Consider the following 9,085-nt stretch of genomic DNA (forward strand, 5'->3'; position numbering starts at 1 on the left):
GTGAGACCTTTTAGGGTCTGGCTTTTTACTAATGAAATTAATGCAACTTTTTTTTTCTGCTTAATAAATTTGCTGCAGAGTACCCAACAAAGTGTATGTAACCATCAAGCTTCCTTGAATGCTTTATACTGTTTTATATATATGGGGGGAGGGGCACACAGATTATTTATTAGTGAGGGCTCTTTTCGGCCAGATCTACAGGGGAAAACCAAAACAGGAGGCAGGAAATTCAATAAGTTCTCACTCTGTGGTTTCTGGATTGTTCTGTTGGGGAAAATACGTGCAGAAGCCAATCTGAATGGTTTAAAAGAGTTGCACTAATTCATTAAGAAATTGCAGCATTTATTAGAATAGAATTAAGGTACAAGCAGGGAGCATCCAGTTCCCTTCATCTATCTTCAGACTGACTCCTTCAAGTCAGGCGTTTATATATCATTTGACCAATCACCTTCTTCACATTAATTCCACAGAAGGACCACACATATTAATAAGGCCTAATCCTTATCTAGAGCTATTCTTCTATAAATCTCAAAGTGCTTTACAAAAGGAGTATCAACCATGGTTACATGTAGGGAAACTGAGGCACCGAGCTATGAAGAGACTTGCCCACAGATGCCCAGCAGACCACTAGCAAAGCCAGAATTAGAACCCGAGTCTCCGACACCCTCAGTCCATTGCTCTATCTACTTGTATGTGCACAAGCACGCCCCAAACAGGCCTCTAGGCTGAATTTGACTCTACCCATTCAATAGGTAAAAGGATTGTGTTTTCTTTTAAACCTGCTTATTTACTCACCCTTATATTCTTAACCTCATACTCAATAAGGATACATGACACAGTTTTATTCCTTTGTCTTCCACTCTGTAGTCTCCATCTGGGGAAGAACAAAGGTTTAATTCAGGGAGCAACCTGGAGATAAGATATGGTGGAAAGGGGCAGGAGGAGAAGATGACAACCAATCAGTCTCAGGGGTGGGGGGGTGGTGAAAAAAGGGGGAATTCCAAGAGTTCTTAACTTTATGAAGTAGTAAGTTTCTGCCTCTCTCCTAGGGGTCATAGAGCAGCCAAACTTTGGCCATGATCACTGTGATGTAGTTACATTGAAATGCCATGCTGGCCAAAAAGAGGATAATGAAAGACCATGGGCTGCATCAGACACACCGTTGAGCCTCTGTGAGGGGTCAAGTCTGAAGGGAGGAGTTAGAAGAGGAAAAGTCCAGCTCTGTAGTTGCTGATGGGGAGAGGGAGTGGACCTCTTGATGTAGCCCTGAAAAGAAGGGCCTGGATGGGGCCAGAGAATTCTAAATGTCAGATCCTTCTTGGGGCTGTGTGGGCCCTTTTCTGTTTCTTTTGTTCCCCATAACTAGTTTGGTTCCCTTTTTTGGGACATTCAGAAAGTGATCCTGGGAAGAGCCTGTGAGAAATACTCAATGTATGGGCCACAGTAGGAAGCAGCCCAGGGATACTTCATCTCAGAACAACCAGTCCTTCTTTGCTTCATACAGAGTCTTTGGGCTTGAACCCCAAGTAGAGGGTGGGCCTGGGTTCCTCTAAAGGTACACTGGAGACAGTGGTGTAAAGAACCTGGAGCCGCGGGCTGGAAGGCTTACAGAGCTCAAAGTTGGACTGAAGCTCCTGTATGATGCTTCCAGATTTATTAGTGTATTTATCTCAAAGCGGTAGGACTACAAGTGACCTGACTGGAGGACTGAGTCAAAAGAAGTGTCATACTAATGTAGGGCTGAAGAGATTGTCTTCAGGGGCCACCAATGGAAGAGAGTCTGCTTTGCCACACACAGCCATGGGGTAGCTTTCCCCTTACACTGCTGGAAGGCTCTTGTTTTCTCTAAACATAAGTGTGAGAGTCCCTCTTACCTAAGTCCCACTTCATTCAGGGGCATCATTTCAGGGTCCATGTAAAACACAAAAGAAGCAGATCCTCAAGGCCTTGACTTGTACTGCATCAAACACACAGACTCCCTGAGAGTAAGCACTAGACCTTTTTTTCCTAATTATGGCAAATCAAAAAATCCTCCTAACTTACTGTACCACAAACATCCCATTTCCTCTTTATTGAACGAAACTAACTATCCTCATCAGAATAAATCATCTGTATTGATAATCATGGTACCAGTCCAATGACTAATTGTGAATTTCAAAGGTTGCAGAGCTAAGTATCATCTTGTCATACAGGCTTTCCTTTTCCACATCTGATTAATACATGCCAAAGGGCGATGATCAGTCAGTAGGAAAAATCCTGTTCCCATTAAATAATATCTGATGGCTTCCAAAGCCCATTTTATGCCACACACTTTTTTCAATAGTTGAATAATTTAATTCTGAATGAAAATTTTTGACTAATGTAAATTATGGGGTGCTTTTTTCCTCTTACTTCCTGGCTCAATACAGCTCCAAGGCCTGCTTCTGATACATCAGTGTGGACAGTAAAAGGCTGGGTGAAATCAGGACTATGCCAATGCTGGATCATTGCAAAACTTGTGCTTCATGATAACAAAACTTGAATGTCACACTTAACTCTATCAGGCTTCTTTTTCTGATCCCTTATAATATGTTTATAACGGGCCTTGAATGACTGCAAATTATTATTAGGGTTGTCAATTAATCACAGTGAACTCATGAGATAAACAAAAAATTAATCATGATTAAAAAAATTGTGATTAATCGCACTGTTAAACAATAGAATAGAAACTGAAATTTATTAAATATGTTGGATGTTTTTCTACATTTTCAAATATATCTATTTCAACTACGAATACAAAGTGTACAGTGCTCACTTTATATTTTATTGCAAATATTTGTGCTATAAAAATAGTATTTTTCAATTCATCTTATACAAGTACTGTAGTGCAATCTTTTTCTCATGAAAGTGCAAGTTACAAATGTAGGGTTTTTTGTTACATAACTGCACTCAAAAACAATGTAAAACTTTAGCGCCTACATGTTCACTCAGTCCTACTTCTTGTTCAGCCAATCACTAAGAGAAATAAGTTTGTTTACATTTATGGGGAGATAATGCTGCCCACTTCTTAATTACAATGTCACCTGAAAGTGAGAACAGGCATTTGCATGGCAATGTTGTAGCTGGTGTCACAAGATATTTATGTGCCAGATGCATTAAAGATTCATATGCCTCTTCATGCTTTGGCCATCGTTTCAGAGGACATGCTTCCATACTGATGATGCTTGTTTAAAAAAAAAAAAGTATTGATTAAATTTGTGACTGAACTCCTTGGGGGATAATTGTATGTCTCCTGCTCTGTTTTACCCACAATCTGCCTTATATTTCATGTTATAGCAGTCTCGGATGATGACCCAGCACACGTTGTTCATTTAAAGAACACTTTCACTGCAAATTTGACAAAATGCAAAGATATGTGAAATTCTGAAAGATAGCTACAGCACTCAACCCAAAGTTTAAGAATCTGAAGTGCCTTCCAAAATCTGAAAGGTATGAGGTGTAGAGCATGAGGTGTAGAGCATGCTTTCAGAAGTCTTAAAAGAGCAACACTCTGAGGCGGAAACTACAGAACCCAAACCACCAAAAAAGAAAATCAACTTTGTTGGTAGCATCTGACTCGTGAGGATGAAAATGAACAAGCATCAGTCTACACTGCTATGGATGGTTATCAAGCAGAACCGATCATCATGCATGTCCCCTGGAATGGTGGTTGAAGCATGAAGAGACATATGAATCTTTAGTGCATCTGGTATGCAAATATTGTGCAACACTAGCTACAACAGTGCCATGCAAATGCCTGTTCTCACTTTCAAGTGACACTGTAAATGAGAAGCAGGTAGCGTTATCTCCTCTAAATGTAAACAAACTTATTTGTCTGAGCAATTGGCTGAACAAGAACTATGACTGATTGGACATGTGGGTGCTAAAGTTTTACATCGTTTTATTTTTGAATGCAGGGTTTTTTGTGCATAATTCTACTTTTGTAAGTTCAACTTTCATGGCAGAGATTGTACTACAGTACTTGTATAGGTGAATTGATGCTGAAATTGAGCAACTCGATAAGAGAATGGCATTTTGTGCTTGGCAGAATGACAAATTGTAATATGAAAAGAGAGAAACCCATGCCAAGTTGAGGGCGGAAGCACAACATAAAACCAGATAACTGAAATGATGGACTGAGAAAGTGCAAGAACTCCAACATCTCGGATATCCTCAATACATGTGGTTTCTTAAACAGCCTTGATGGCACTAATGGGCCAATTTGTCATCTTTGCTCTAAGGACAGAACCACACTTCTGAAAGACAACGAAGCCATCAGTTCTTGCTGGAAAGAACATTTTGAATAGCTGCTTAACCATGATTCTATGGTTGTAGATGAAGTCCTTGAGCAAATCCCTCAACGACAATTTCGTGATGAGCTCAGAGACCCTCCCAATTTGTATGAGCTACACAATGCCACTATGCAGATGCAGAACAACAAGGCAGCAGGTCTAGATGGGATCCCTGCTGAAATCATTACAAATGGTGGACCAGAACTAATTCAGCAGCTTTATATGCTTATCCTTCAAATCTGGGTAAAGGAGGAGATACCCAGTGAAATGAAGGATACCTTGATTGTCACCCTCTTCAAGAAAGGGGATAAAGTGGACTGTGGAAAGTACTGTATCTCCTTCTTTGCCTTTGCAGGCAAAGTTATGGCGTGGATCCTTGCAACCTGCTTTCTGCCTCGTGAGAAGAAATTTTACCGGAGTCAGAGTGGTTTCCGACTATGTCATGGAACTGTAGGTATGATCTTCACAGTACGGTAGCTGCCAGAAAAGTGTCGGGAGAAAACTCAACCACTGTACATGGCTTTTATTGATCTAACTAAAGCCTTTGATTCAATGATTCGCTGTGCCCTCTGGACTTTACTTTCTAAGATTGATGTATTTATCAGGACATCCAATGTCCTCAAATTGCTTCATGATAACATGAAGGTGACTGTTCTGAGCAGCACTGGCTCCCAGAGTGAACCTTTTAAAGTACAAACAGGAGTCAAACAGAGCTGTATCATTGCTCCAACCATGTTTGCAGTTTTTATTGCTGTCATTCTTTATCTAATTGCTGAGAAGTTTACAGCTGGTGTTGAAATCACTTACAGAATGGATGGAAAACTGTTCAAGGTTAGCAGGCTGAAAGCCAAGAGTAAGATTTCCACCACATCTATTTGTGGAACTTTATTATGCTGATGCAACGCAATCTTTCCTCACTCTGAGAAGGATCTTCAAATGATCTTGAATGCATTTGCCAATGCTTACACATGTCTTGGTCTCTCTTAATATCAAGATGACAAAAGTGCTCTGTAAGCCCTCTCCAAATGAGGTATTACATGCCCCATCTATCAAAATCAATGGAGTGGCACTGGAGAATTTTGATCATTTCCTCTATCTTGGAAGTCATCTTTCATCTGAGGCAGATATTGATGCAGAAATTCAACATAATCTGAGCTGTGCCAGTGTAGCTTTTTCTCATTTACAGCACAGGGTCTTTGAAGATCACAACATTTGAACAGACACCAAGCTTCTTGTTTATCAAGCTGTTATTCTCCCAACACTGTTGTTTGGGCCTGAAACTTGGATAACCTGTAGACACCACTTGAAAGTCCTTGAGAGGTACCATCAACACTGCTTTTGTAAGATTCTGAAGATCAAATGGGAACACAGGAGCACCAATATTAGTGTTCTGGAAGAGGCAAAGACCACCAGTATCGAGGCAATGATCATCCATCAGCAATTCTGCTGGACTGGTAACGTTGTTCAGATGCCAGACCATCACCTCCCTGTTTTCTCAGCTGAAAGAAGGGTACCGTAATGTGGGTGGACAACGGAAGCGTTATAAGGACTTGCTGAAGGACAACCTAAAAATATATAATATTGACATTGATACTTGGGAGACACTTTCCCAGGATCCATTAAAATGGAGTGAATTCCTACGTGATGGTCCCCTGCCTTTTGAACTTGTTCGCCAACAAGCCGAAGAGGACAAGAGGCGCAGGAGGAAGGAGATACTGGTGTCCAGTAATGGTCAACAGCCTCCCTCTGAGCCTGAAAACATCTGCCCTCATTGTAATAGAACTTTTGGTTCAAGGATTGGCCTTTGTAGCCACCTGAGGACCCATAACTCCCATGGAAGATGAGCATACTCGGTAAGGAGTGATCGCCCATCATCACCAAGTGAATTGAAAAATACTATTTCTTTTGTTTTTTTACAGTGCAAATATTTGTCATCAAAAATAAAGTGAGCACTGTACACTTTGTATATTGTGTGTAATTGAAATCAATATTTGAAAATGTAGAAAACATTCAAGGATATTTAAATAAATGGTATTCTATTATTGTTTAACAGTGCAATTAATCACACATTTTTAATTATGCAATTATTCATGATTTTTTTAATTGCTTGACAACCCTAATTATTACTATTAATTTGCTAGATCCAGAGATGATTTAATTGCTTCTTTGTATACTGGGTACAGGAACCTGGAGAGCTCCTGCCTTAGCTCTTCCTGGTTGTACCAGGTGACATATTTTTCTTTCTGCAAACGCATAATTCACAGTACCTGCTTTTAGTGGTCTAAAGATATTGTGCAATATTCTAAAGGATTGTACCTAACATGGTTATGACATCAACAAATTGTCAGATTTGGAAAGGTTATTAAAAATCCATGGTTTAAATGGAGCAGTCTATGGTTACTGCCCCACACTCACTCTTCTTTACGTGAGCACTGCTCCAACTAACACGGTAGGATGAAGGTGATCAGATGAAATTAAGATTAGTTAGTGTATTGCTCCATAGAAAAGCCTAAAATAAATTATTCGGTCTATTACTCCCAGTCCAGTGCTCTATATTAAAGATAAAGGCAACTGCAGTGATTTCAGGTAACTTACTGAATGTCTGCTGCATTGTGTGTTGAGTGTAGGCAGGGCATATTTCATAGAGAACCTTCCATTTTGGAACTTATTTCCCTTCTTGCTGCCTCAAAGCCCAGATTTATTACCCTTCCTGCTATTCTGCAAAACTAATTTGTTTTCCGGAATTTGGGGCTGAGTTGTGTTGAGTGATATAAGTGGTCAGACGTTGAGTTATTATGGTGGGCAGCTAGTGTGATATTATGTGGGCAGTTTAATAGGGTTTTTGTTCAAGTGTTTTTTGAAGATTTTATTCTTTGTATTTATTATTGTAACTATATGAACAGCCAAAGGCCAGAATCTGCCCCCCAAACTCATTTTATACAATTCCTTACTCACTACTGACTTCCGTGGAACTATTTGTATGTTAATAAGGTTGATAGAATCAGGGTCTTTTACTAGACAGCTAGACAAATTTATTTTCTCACTAATTATTAGATTGTAAGTTCTCATTTAGTTTGCAAGCCCTTTGGGGCAGGGACTGTGTCTTGCTATGAGTATGTACAGGGCCTAGTCCAATGGGACCCTAAGTGATACCATAATACTAATAAATTATAGTAATAACCAAACATTTTCTGATTTGCTAATTCCTTAGGCTTCATAACTAACATGGTCAAAAACAGGTTTATAATAATAAACACGGCAGTCGTTGTCACATAGAGCGGCTGTCTTTTTGTTCTGAGATTGTATAATGCCTACCACAGAGAGGTCCTGGTCCATGGCTAGGGGCTCTCAGGCACAATGGTACTACCAATACTCTCACTGAAGTCATTTGAGTATTGTAATCATGAAAACTAAATTCATTATCTGAGTAAGCAGTGCAGGGTAGAGATTTAAAATTACTACTTAGTTTTATTACTATCATCAAAATTCTATGGTTCTCTTTTTAAAAAATAAGAGTTTTTCTTTATTTCTAAAAGCAAATATCATTAAGTTTAATAGAGGAATACAAAAAAGTGAGACTCAAAAAGAATGAACATAAGAACAGTAGACATAACTTGAAATAACTATCTTAAGACTCCTAACTGTGCAGCTACAGTGTGACAGATAGCTTTAAAAAAAAAAAGTGCTTTGCCTTTTCCAGAAGCTTGTTAAGTAGTAGCACACAGAAAAAGGTGGGGGTGGGGAGTTGTGAAAGTGAATTGATTGCAAAATAATTTTTCAGGAGATGAAAATTTTGTAAATCATCTGAGATGTGTTGATGTAGTTCTCATGCATGACTGTGATTGCATGTCACGTATAAATGCCAGGACTTCAGGACACCTAAAGGGATGTTAGTTGTTTAGCATCTTAATATAGCACTATGTTTGACTTTTAAAACAAAACAAAATCCACCTTACTCTGATATACATACATACACACTTTATGCTTACAGGACACTCAGGGTGGATATAAATTGATTCCATCATTAAAATGATTATTAATCTGATCAGATACTGGGAGTTAATCACATGCAGTGGCATTTCTACTGTTCAGTGGATTTGAAAACAATGGCAGAACTCCCAGTTTCACAGATCCTGCTACACAAACCCACTATAGTTTTTCATTCAAATCCCTCCAGGAATGCACTTAATCCACAATATGAGAGTCCATAATATTATTAATAACTATGGAGACAGAGTCACAGAATTAATGAGCTTTCTAAAATGTAAGTTGTTTCCTCCTTTGGATTTCCAAGCATGTCCTTTTTCTACATCTCTCTGTGAAGGATCAGCTCCTTGAGGCAACAACTATTCTTATTATCTTGGAGTGTGCTGGACACAATGTGAGCACTTAAATCATTAAGAAATATGAATTAAAATTCAAAAATATTCACTATGAAGTAATTAAGGTTGTTACACACAAAAAACACCTGTCACATGACAAAGATATGGGTAGTTGTGCCTACTGGTTGGATCAGGAGTCAGTACCCAGAAATTGGAGCCCAAGGTCAGAGGCCAGATGCCAAATCAAGGGTCAGAACCGAAGTCAGAGATCAGGAATCAGAGCCCAAAGTGAGTCAAGGCTGGGTACAACCAAGCACAGGAGCTATCACATCTATCAGCAAATGCTTAGAGTAGCAGCTGAACTGTTGCTGCTGCTGGGTTTAAGAGGGGGATGACTTTCAGCCAATGAGAAGATGTAGCCACTCAGGCACCCTACTGCAGGCCAGCTGTGTG

The sequence above is a fragment of the Mauremys reevesii genome, linkage group 5 (assembly GCF_016161935.1).
Source record: "Mauremys reevesii isolate NIE-2019 linkage group 5, ASM1616193v1, whole genome shotgun sequence".
Taxonomy (NCBI): domain Eukaryota; kingdom Metazoa; phylum Chordata; order Testudines; family Geoemydidae; genus Mauremys; species Mauremys reevesii.